Here is a 13,131-nt window from a genome sequence, read left to right as displayed (position 1 = left end):
GAAAGTCAAGAAGGCAAGATGTTTGGGAAACATGGGAAACATAAGGATGAAAGAATCAGAAAAGATCAGAAAGAGGAAAATAAACTGAAAACAATATAACAGTAACATAAAGTAGATTCTGATGGAAGAAGCACTTTGAGTAGAAGTAGGTAATGGAGAGAGAGAGTAATACGAGTTTGTGATTAAAGAGAAAAGGCATAAACTATGAGATAAGAAGTGATCCCAAGTGACAGTGAGAGCCACTTGAAATGGCCAATTTTGCAGGTACCTGAAATGGAGGAGAGATGAAGACCCAAAAGTGGAGGATGCCTGAGGATATCAGACTGGTAGGGTTTTAACATGGATAATGAATCACTAAGGATAAGAGCAAGGAATTGGGGGATGACAGTAATAGTTGACTCTTGGTTTCAGAACTCATTGAGTTATGTAACTTGGAAGTTTAAAATAAAATCTTCATTATGATTTATTAATAGACTTGTCTGCACATAGCAAAGAGGAGAAACTGCATGAACTGGGAGGGAAATTCTCAGTTCATAAAAACTTTGCACTAGCACATATCAGAACATAGTCATACACTCCATTAATATATTTTATTCATGTTCAGTTCCTCCTTCCTTACAAAAAAAATAAATTACAACAGTTTGTTCTTCAGATCTGTGTTTTGAAAACTTCAATTAACTATACTTCCTAAGTATAGTTGTCTGTCTCTCTTCTCTACTTCCCAATTCTCATTTTTAAAATATTATTAAGATTAAAGACTGTAGACCAGATACTAAAAGATGGAAAAAAGTTATTCTAGAGTTAGGGATAATCATGCCGAGGAAGAAGAAATAATAGTATTTAGGAGAGGAGGTGTTGTTTAGTGATGATAGGGAATAAACATAAGATCATGAAATAGTAGAATTCAGTTATTTTATCAAGATTCCATACTGGATACATGAGTTGAGAAAACTAGGGGAAAAATGGTTCATTTTGATGGGGAAGAAAGTTTTCTTCCAATGATTTAAGAGAAGTTGAAGTGATAGGAGGATGTGAAGGAGTGATTCACCATAGAACTGAACATCCAAAGAGCAGAGTGAAAGGAATCAACAGATGGGTTAGCATTTGGAGTTAGGTTTGGAGGGAGATTAAACTGTGCTCAAGGTAGTTAAGAGAATGGGGAAATTAACATTCAGAATGTTTGACCCTAGAGCAGTGATCATGTATAACCTGAGAAGGAACAAAGATATACAGAGTTGGACCAGAATAATGGTGGTAAAAGAGATGGGGACCATTAAAGTGTGGCCAAAAAGAGTAAAAAGAAAATCCTAGGTTATACCCAAAGCCAAATATGAATGAAATTAATATTTAATTACTTCTGTTTTATTGATTAACTGGCTTTGCCAAGTTTTTTTTAATAAATTCTCATTTTTGTCTTTCTTCTTTTTACTATTTTAGAAAACAATGGCATTTATTCTATGACTTAGTTCTCTGTTATATTCAAAAACTGAGAAAGCTATCAAAGAATACATTTGAATAGTTCATCCCTTATGTAAGCTTAAACCTATTATTTGAAAAAAAACACAACTTGTGCAAATACACATACATAAGACTTGCAAAAATTAAAATTAAACAACACTAAATATTAGTGAGTATGTGGAGCACTGAGGGAACTTTATACCTTACTAGTGGGAAAGTAAGTTGTTAACCACTTTGTGAAAAGTTTGGCATTATTGATTAAAGTCAAAGGTACACAAACTTTATAACCCAGTAGTTCCACTGCTCAATATATACCCCAGAGGAACTCTTGAGAAGGTGCAGTACACCAACAGAAGAATAGGCAAATAAAGTTGGCATAATTCCACAATAAAATATAATACACCTATAATAATGAATGAATCTCAAAGCATAATATTGAACAAAAGAAGTAAGACACAAAAGAGTATTGCAGGATAATTCTATACACATATATAAAATTTGAGAACATGAAATAATTATATTGTTGAGGGATTCATATGTAGATAGTAAAACTACAAAGAAAATCAAGATAATTATCACAAAAATATAATCATTATTTCTGGGAAATGGAGGAGGTAGTGATCAGGGAAAAGTATACAAGGGCATCTGGGGTGCCAGCAATGTTCATTTCTCAGCTTGGATGGTGATTTTACTGGTGATTGCTTTTAAATTATTCTTCATATTGTACATACATTATAATAGTTCCACCCAAAAAATAGAAAGGAGAGGAGAAGGGAGAAGGAAGACGAGAGGAGGAGTGGGAAGAGGAGAGAGGAGGGAAGAGGAGGGAAGGAGAGAAAAGAGAGAAAAGCAGTTGTCACCCAGATCTGTATACAGCAGCTAGTGCCGTGACTGAAGCATCCTGAGGTTGTATGGCCACAGTGGAGAAACAGAATCATTGTGAACAAGAGACGGGATAGTAGGCAGGAAGTCAGGGTTCTGCTCTAACTGAAGAAGCAAAATGAGATCAGAAATAAGACAGCAAGTAACCTTGCATGTTAGTTGGAACCCACCAAATTTCTAACTAAAAATCTCAATAAATGTAATAAGAAAATAATCACTTTTTAAAAACAAGAATTAATGGAGCATATTATGCCAGAATTTGTGCTAACTGCTCCACATCCTCTTTCATCAGAGTCACAAAATCTCTATGAGATGGCCACTATCATTAGTCCATTAAATCAGGAGACTCAGAGCAAGAGACGGAGGCTAAAGAAATTGGAAGGACACGAGGGGAGATGATGGAAGAGTAAGACGCGGAGATCACCTTCCTCCCCACAGATACACCAGAAATACATCTACACATGGAGCAACTCCTACAGAACACCTACTGAACGCTGGCAGAAGACCTCAGACCTCCCAAAAGGCAAGAAACTCCCCACGTACCTGGGTAGGGCAAAAGAAAAAAGAAAAAACAGACAAAAGAGTGGGGACGGGACCTTCACCAGTGGGACGGAGCTGTGAGGGAGGAGAGGTTTCCACACACTAGGAAGCCCCTTCGCGGGTGGAGACTGCGGGTAGTGGAGGGGGGGAGCTTCGAGGCCGCGGAGGAGAGCGCAGCGATGCGGGTGCGGAGGGCAAAGCTGGGAGATTCCCGGGCAGAGGATCAGTGCCGACCGGCACTCCCAAGCCCAAGAGGCTTGTCTGCTCACCTGCCGGGGCAGGTGGAGCTGCGAGCTGAGGCTCGGGCTTTGGTCAGAGTGCAGGGAGAGGACTGGGGTTGGCTGCGTGAACACAGCCTGAAGGGGACAGTGCACTACAGCTAGCCGGGAGGGAGTCCGGGAAAAGTCTGGAGCTGCTGAAGAGGCAAGAGACTTTTTCTTCCCTCTTTGTTTCCTGGTGCGCGAGGAGAGGGGATTAAGAGCGCTGCTTAAAGGAGCTCCAGAGACAGGCGCGAGCCGCAGCTAAAAGCGCAGACCCCAGAGACGGGGAGGAGACGCTAAAGGCTGCTGCCACCACCAAGAAGCCTGTGTGCGAGCACAGGTCATTATCCACACCTCCCTTCCAGAGAACCTGTGCAGCCCAACATTGCTAGGGTCCCAGGATCCAGGGACAACTCCCCCAGAAGAACGCATGTCGCGCCTCAGGCTGGTGCAATGTCACGCTGGCCTCTGCTGCCGCAGGCTCGCCCCGCACTCTGTGCCCCTCCTTCCCCCCGGTCTGAGTGAGCCAGAGCCCCCGAATCAGCGGCGCCTTTAACCCCATCCTGTCTGAGTGAAGAACACACGCCCTCCGGCGACCTACACGCAAAGGCGGGGCCAAATCCAAAGCTGAACGCCTGTGAGCTGTGAGAACAAAGAAGAGACAGGGAAATCTTGACCAGCAGCCTCAGAAGCAGCGGATTAAAGCTCCACAATCAATTTGACGTACCCTGCATCTGTGGAATACCTGAATAGACAACGAATCATCCCAAATTGAGGAGGTGGACTTTGAGAGCAAGATTTATGATTTTTTCCCCTTTTCCTCTTTTTGTGAGTGTGTATGTGTATGCTTCTGTGTGAGATTTTGTCTGTATAGCTTTGCTTCCACAATTTGTCCTAGGGTTCTACCCGTCCATTTTATTTTTATAATTTTTTTCTTAATAAAATTTTTTTATTTTAATAACTTTATTTTACTTTACTTTGTCTTCTTTCTTTCTTTCTTTCTTTCCTTCCTTCCCTCCTTTAGACAACGAATCATCCCAAACTGAGGAGGTGGACTTTGAGAGCAAGATTTATGATTTTTTCCCCTTTTCCTCTTTTTGTGAGTGTGTATGTGTATGCTTCTGTATGAGATTTTGTCTGTATAGCTTTGCTTCCACCATTTGTCCTAAGGTACTATCCGTCCAGTTTTTTTGTTGTTGTTTTCCTTGTTTTTTTAAATTTTTTTCTTAATAATTATTATTTAATAATTTTATTATATTTTACTTTATTTTATTTTACTTTATCTTCTTTCTTTTTTTCCTTCCTTCCCTCCTTCCTTCATTCCTTCCTCCCACCGTCCCTCCCTCCCTACCTCCCTCCCTCCTTTCTTTCTTTCCTTCTTTCCTTTTCTTTCTTCCTTCCTTCCTTCCTTACTTCCTTTCTTTTTCTTTCTTTCTTTCTTTCTTTTTTTCTTTCTTTCTTACCTTCTTTCTTTCTTCCTACTTCTACTAATTCTTTCTTTCTACTTTTTCTCCCTTTTATTCTGAGCCATGTGGATAAAAGGCTCTTGGTGCTGCAGCCAAGAGTCAGTGCTGTGCCTCTGAGGTGGGAGAGCCAACTTCAGGACACTGGTGAACAAGAGACCTCCCAGTTCCACATAACATGGAATGGCGAAAATCTCCCAGAGATCTCCATCTCAACGCCAGCACCCAGCTTCACTCAACGACCAGCAAGCTACAGTGCTGGACACTCTATGCCAAACAACTAGCAAGACAGGAACACAACCCCACCCATTAGCAGAGAGGTTGCCTAAAATCATAATAAGGCCACAGACACCCCAAAACACACCACCAGACATGGACCTGCCCATCAGAAAGAAGATCCAGCCTCATCCACGAGAACACAGGCACTAGTCCCCTCCACCAGGAAGCCTACACAACCCACTGAACCAACCTTAGCCACTGGGGACACACACCAAAAACAACGGGAACTATGAACCTGCAGCCTGCAAAAAGGAGACCCCAAACACAGTAAGATAAGCAAAATGAGAAGACAGAAAAACAAACCGCAGATGAAGGAGTAAGATAAAAACCCAGCAGACTTAACAAATGAAGAGGAAATAGGCAGCTTACCTGAAAAAGAATTCAGAATAATGATAGTAAAGATGATCCAAAATCTTGGAAATAGAATAGACAAAATGCAAGAAAAATTAACAAGGACCTAGAAGAACTAAAGATGAAACAAACAATGATGAACAACACAACAAATGAAATGAAAAATACTCTAGATGGGATAAATAGCAGAATAACTGAGGGAGAAGAACAGATAAGTGACCTGGAAGATAAAATAGTGGAAATAACTACGGCAGAGCAGAATAAAGAAAAAAGAATTAAAAGAACTGAGGACACTCTCAGAGACCTCTGGGACAACATTAAATGCACCAACATTCGAATAATAGGGGTTCCAGAAGAAGAGAAAAAGAAAGGGACTGAGACAATATTTGAAGAGATTATAGTTGAAAACTTCCCTAATATGGGAAAGGAAATAGTTAATCAAGTCCAGGAAGCACAGAGAGTCTCATACAGGACAAATCCAAGGAGAAATATGCCAAGACACATATAATCAAACCGTCAAAAATTAAATACAAAGAAAGCATATTAAAAGCAGCAAGGGAGAAATAACACACAAGGGAATCCCCATAAGGTTAACAGCTGATCTTTCAGCAGAAACTCTGCAAGCCAGAAGGGAGTGGCAGGACATATTTAAAGTGATGAAGGAGAAAAATCTGCAACGAAGATTACTCTACCCAGCAAGGATCTCATTCAGATTTGATCGAGAAATTAAAACCTTTACAAACAAGCAAAAGCTCAGAGAGTTCAGCACCACCAAACCAGCTTTACAACAAATGCTAAAGGAACTTCTCTAGGCAAGAAACACAAGAAAAGGAAAAGACCTACAATAACAAACCCAAAACAATTTAGAAAATGGGAATAGGAACATACATATCAATAATTACCTTAAATGTAAATGGACTAAATGCTCCCACCAAAAGACACAGATTGGCTGAATGGATACAAAAACAAGACCCATATATATGCTGTCTACAATAGACCCACTTCAGACCTAGAGACACATACAGACTGAAAGTAAGGGTATGCAAAAAGATATTCCATGCAAATGGAAACCAAAAGAAAGCTGGAGTAGCAATTCTCATATCAGACAAAATAGACTTTAAGATAAAGACTATTAGAAGAGACAAAGAAGGACACTACATAATGATCAAGGGATCGATCCAAGAAGAAGATATAGCAATTGTAAATATTTATGCACCCAACATAGGAGCACCTCAATACATAAGGCAAATACTAACAGCCATAAAAGGGGAAATCGACAGTAACACATTCATAATAGGTGATGTTAACACCCCACTTTCACCCATGGACAGATCATCCAAAATGAAAATAAATAAGGAAACACAAGCTTTAAATGATACATTAAACAAGGTGGACTTAATTGATATTTATAGGACACTCCATCCAAAAACAACAGAATACACATTTTTCTCAAGTGCTCATGGAACAGTCTCCAGGATCGATCATATCTTGAGTCACAAATCAAGCCGTGGTAAATTGAAGAACACTGAAATTGTATCAAGTATCTTTTCTGACCACAATGCTATGAGACTAGATATCAATTACAGGAAAAGATCTGTAAAAAATACAAACACATGGAGGCTAAACAATAAACTACTTAATAACCAAGTGATCACTGAAGAAATCAAAGAGGAAATAAAAAAATACCTAGAAACAAATGACAATGGAGACACGATGACCCAAACCCTATGGGATGCAGCAAAAGCAGTTCTAAGAGGGAAGTTTATAGCAATACAAGCCTACCTTAAGAAACAGGAAACATCTAGAATAAACAACCTAAACTTGCACCTAAAGCATTTAGAGAAAGAAGAACAAAAAACCCCAACGTTAGCAGAAGGAAAGAAATCATAAAAATCATATCAGAAATAAATGAAAAAGAAATGAAGGAAATGATAGCAAAGATCAATAAAACAAAAAGCTGGTTATTTGAGAAGTTAAACAAAATAGGTAAACCATTAGCCAGACTCATCAAGAAAAAAAGGGAGAAGACTCAAATCAATAGAATTAGAAATGAAAAAGGAGAAGTAACAACTGACACTGTAGAAATACAAAAGATCATGAGAGATTACTACAAGCAACTCTATGCCAATAAAATGGAGAACCTGGAAGAAATGAACACATTCTTAGAAATGCATAACATGCCAAGACTGAATCAGGAAGAAATAGAAAATATGAACAGACCAATCACAAGCACTGAAATTGAAACTGTGATTAAAAATCTTCCAACAAACAAAAGCCCAGGACCAGATGCCTTCACAGGCGAATTCTATCAAACCTTTAGAGAAGAGCTAACACCTATCCTTCTCAAACTCTTCCAAAATATAGCAGAGGGAGGAACACTCCCAAACTCATTCTACGAGGCCACTATCACCTTGATACCAAAACCAGACAAGATGTCACAAAGAAAGAAAACTACAGGCCAATATTACTGATGAATAGAGATTCAAAAGTCCTCAACAAAATACTAGCAAACAGAATCCAACAACACATTAAAAGGATCATACACCATGATCAAGTGGGGTTTATTCCAGGAATGTAGGGATTCTTCAATATATGCAAATCATTCAATGTGATAAACCATATTAACAAACTGAAGGAGAAAAACCATACGATCATCTCAATAGATGCAGAGAAACCTTTCGACAAAATTCAACATCCATTTATGATAAAAACCCTGCAGAAAGTAGGCATAGAGTGAACTTTCTTCAACATAATAAAGGCCATATATGACTAACCCACAGCCAACATCGTCCTCAATGGTGAAAAACTGAAAGCATTTCCACTAAGATCAGGAACAAGACAAGGTTGCCCACTCTCACCACTCTTATTCAACATAGTTTTGGAAGTTTTAGTCACAGCAATCAGAGAACAAAAGGAAATAAAAGGAATCCAAATATGAAAAGAAGAAGTAAAGCTGTCACTGTTTGCAGATGACATGACACTGTACATAGAGAATCCTAAAGATGCTACCAGAAAACTACTAGAGCTAATCAATGAATTTGGTAAAGTTGCAGAATACAAAATTAATGCACAGAAATCTCTTGCATTCCTATACACTAATGATGAAAAATCTGAAAATGAAATCAAGAAGACACTCCCATTTACCACTGCAACAAAAAGAATAAAATATGTAGGAATAAACCTATCTAAGGAGACAAAAGACCTGAATATAGAAAATTATAAGACACTGATGAAAGAAATTAAAGATGATACAAATAGATGGAGAGATATACCACATTCTTGGATTGGAAGAATCAACATTATGAAAATGACTCTACTACCCAAAGCAAACTACAGATTCAATGCAATCCCTATCAAACTACCACTGGCATTTTTCACAGAACTAGAACAAAAAATTTCACAATTTGTATGGAAACACAAAAGACCCCGAATAGCCAAAGCAATCTTGAGAACGAAAAACGGAGCTGGAGGAATCAGGCTCCCTGACTTCAGACTATACTACAAAGCTACAGTAATCAAGACAGTATGGTACTGGCACAAAAACAGAAAGATAGATCAATGGAACAGGATAGAAAGCCCAGAGATAAACGCACGCACATATGGTCACCTTATCTTTGATGAAGGAGGCAGGAATGTACAGTGGAGAAAGGACAGCCTCTTCAATAAGTGGTGCTGGGAAAACTGGACAGGTACATGGAAAAGTATGAGATTAGATCACTCCCCAACACCATACACAAAAATAAGCTCAAAATGAATTAAAGACCTAAATGTAAGGCCAGACACTATCAAACTCTTAGAGGAAAACATAGGCAGAATACTCTATGACATAAATCACAGCAAGATCCTTTCTGACCCACCTCCTAGAGAAATGGAAATAAAAACAAGAATAAACAAATGGGACCTAGTGACACTTCAAAGATTTTGCACAGCAAAGGAAGCCATAAACAAGATGAAAAGACAACCCTCACAATGGCAGAAAATATTTGCAAATGAAGCAACTGAGAAAGGATTAATCTCCAAAATTTACAAGCAGCTCATGCAGCTCAATAACAAAAAAACAAACAACCCAATCCAAAAATGGGCAGAAGACCTAAATAGACATTTCTCCAAAGAAGATATACAGACTGTCAACAAACACATGAAAGAATGCTCAACATCATTAATAATTAGAGAAATGCAAATCAAAACTTCATGAGATATCATCTCACACCAGTCAGAATGGCCATCATCAAAAAATATAGAAGAGGGTGTGGAGAAAAGGGAACCCTCTTGCACTGCTGGTGGGAATGTGAATTGCTACAGCCACTATGGAGAACAGTATGGAGGTTCCTTAAAAAACTACAAATAGAAATACCATATGACCCAGCAATCCCACTACTGGGCATATACCCTGAGAAAACCGTAATTCAAAAAGAGTCATGTACCAAAATGTTCATTGCAGCTCTATTTACAATAGCCTGGATATGGAAGCAACCTAAGTGCCCATAATTGGATGAATGGATAAAGAAGATGTGGCACATATATACAATGGAATATTACTCAGCCATAAAAAGAAATGAAATTGAGCTATTTGTAATGAGGTGGATGGACCTAGAGTCTGTCAGAGTGAAGTAAGTGAGAAAGAGAAAGACAAATACCGTATGCTAACACATATATATGGAAGTTAAGAAAAAAAAATGTCATGAAGAACCTAGAGGTAAGACATGAATAAAGACACAGACCTACTAGAGAACAGACTTGAGGATATGGGGAGGGTGAAGGGTAAGCTGTGACAAAGTGAGAGAGAGGCATGGACATATATACACTACCAAATGTAAGGTAGATAGCTAGTGGGAAGAAGCCTTACAGCACAGGGAGATCAGCTCGGTGCTTTGTGACCACCTGGCGGGGTGGAATAGGGAGGGAGATGCAAGAGGAAAGAGATATGGGAACATATGTATATGTATAACTGATTCACTTTGTTATAAAGCAGAAACTAACACACCATTGTAAAGCAATTATACCCCAATAAAGATGTTTAAAAAAATAAATAAAAATGTAGATATAGTTATAGTTCAACATGTATGAACCCCATGTTAACCACAAATCATAAAACATATAGATACACAACAGCTACAGTAAAAGGAACACAAGCATACCACTAAAGAAAACCATCAAACCACAAGAAAAGAAACTAAAAGAATAAACGAACAGAGAAGAACTACACCAGAAAACACATAACAAAATGACAATAAGTACATACCTATCAATAATCACTTTAAATGTCAATGTACTAAATGTTGTAATCAAAAGACACAGGGTGGCTGATTGGTGGAAAAAAAAAAAAAAAACACCTATATGCTGCTTACAAGAGACTCACTTCAGAGCTAAAGACACACAGAGACTGAAAGTTAAGGGATGGAAAAAGATATTTCATGCAAACAGAAATGACAAGAAAGTGGGTGTAGCAATACTCATATCAGACAAAATAAACTTCAAAACAAAGTGTATAATAAAAGACAAAGAAGGGTGTTATATAATGATAAATGGATTGATACAAGAAGAAAATATAATACTCATTAACATACAGTCACCTAACCAGGAGCACCTAAATATGTATAAAGCAAAAGTAACAGGCATAAAATGAGAAACTGACAATAATACAATAATAATACAGAACTTTAACACCCCACTTGCATGAATGGACAGATCATCCAGACAGAAAATCAATTAAAATAAACCAGTGGTCTTAAGTGACACAGCAGACCAGCTGAACTTAATAGATATCTGAGGATATTCCATTCCCAAACAGCAGAATACACATTCTTTTCAAGTGCACCTGGAATATTCTCCAGGACACATCACATGCTAGACCACAAAACAAGTCTCAACAAATTTAAGAGGATAGATATTATATCAAGCATTTTTTTCTGACGACAGTATGAAACTAGAAATAAATTATACAATAGGAAGAAAAATGGGAAAAACACAAACACATGGAGACTAAACAACATGCTACCAAAACACTAATATGTCAATGAAGAAATCAAAGAGGAAATCAGAAAATACCTCAAGACAAATGAAAATGGAAACACAACTTTCCAAAATCTATGGGATGCAGCAAAAACAGTTCTAAGAGAAAAGTTTATAGCAATACAGGACTACCTCAAGAAATAAGAAAAAATCTCAAATAAGTGACCTAATCTGCCATCTAAAAGAATTAGGAAAAGAAGAAGAAGCAAAACCCAAAGTCAGCAGAGGGAAATAAATAATAACAATCAGAAAGGAAATAAATAAAATACAGACAAAAAAATAGAAAAGATCAATAAAGTCCAGAGCTGGGTTTTTGAAATAGTAAACAAAATTGATAAAACTTTGGTCAGGCTCATGAAGAAAAAAAAAAGAGAGAGGGCCCAAATACACAAAATAAGAAATGAAAGAGTATAAATAATAACAGATATCACAGACATACAAAAAGTCATAAGAGGGCTTCCCTGGTGGTGCAGTGGCTGAGAATCCACCTGCCGATGCAGGGGACATGGGTTCGTGCCCCGGTCCGGGAGGATCCCACATGCCGCGGAGCAGCTAGGCCCGTGAGCCATGGCTGCTGAGCCTGCGCATCTGGAGCCTGTGCTCCACAACAGGAGAGGCCACAACAGTGAGAGGCCCGCATGCCGCAAAAAAAAAAAAAAAAAAAAAAAAAAATCATAAGAGAATACTACAAACAGTTATATGACAATTGGACCTAAGAGAAACGGACAAATTTTTAGAGCATAGAAATTCCCAAGACTGAATCAGAAAGAAACAGTCTGACCAGACCGATTGCTAGTAGTGAAATTGAATTTGTAATAAAAATACTCCCAGCAAACAACTCCAGGACTGAATGGCTTCACAGGAGAATTCTACCAAAAATATAAAGAAGAGCTAATACCTATGCTTCTCAAACTATTCCAAAAATTTGAAGAGGAGGGAACACTCCCAAATTCATTTTTCAAGGCCACCATTACTGTGATACCAAAACCAGACAAAAACTCTACAGAAGAAGAAAATTACAGGCCAGTATCTCTGATAAATATAGATGCAAAAATCCTCAACAAAATATTAGCAAACTGAATTCAACAATATATAATAAGGATCATACACCAAGATCAAGTGAGATTTATTCCATGGTCATAAGGATGGGTCAAGATTTGCAAATCAATGTGATACACCACATTAACAAAAGGAAGGATAAAAATCACATGATCATCTCAATAGATCTGGAAAAAGCATTTGAGGAAATTTAGCATCCATTCATGATAAAAATTCTCATCAAAGTTGGCATAAAGGTAATATCTCATCATAATAAAGGCCATTTATGACAAACCTACAGCTAACATACTCAACAGTGAAAAGTTGACAGCTTTTCCTCTAAAATCATGAACAAGACAAGTATGCTCATTATCATCACTTCTATTTAATATTGTATTGGAAGTTCTAGCTGCAGCAATCAGACAAGAAAATGAAATAAAAGGCATCGAAACTAGAAGGGAAGAAATAAAACTGGTACTATTTGCAGATGACATGATACTATATATAGAAAACCCTAAAGTCTCCACCAAAAAACTATTACAACCAATAAAAGAATTCCGTTATGTTGTAGGAGATGAGATTAGTATAGAAATAATAAATAAATCTGTTTCTTTTCTATACAATAATAATGAAATATCAGAAAGAGAAAAATTTTAAAAACAATTCCGTTTAAAATTGCATCCAAAAGAATAAAATACCTCAGAATAAACTTAACCCAGGAGTTGAAAGACTTATACTCCCAAAACTATAAAACGTTAATGAAGGAAATTAAAGGTGATACAGAGAAATGGAAAGATATCTTGTGCTCTTGTATTGGAAGAATTAATGTTGTTAAAATGGTCATACTA

The sequence above is a fragment of the Grampus griseus genome (assembly GCF_964374135.1).
Source record: "Grampus griseus genome assembly, chromosome: 4".
Lineage (NCBI taxonomy): Eukaryota > Metazoa > Chordata > Mammalia > Artiodactyla > Delphinidae > Grampus > Grampus griseus.
This window is presented reverse-complemented; position numbering follows the sequence as displayed.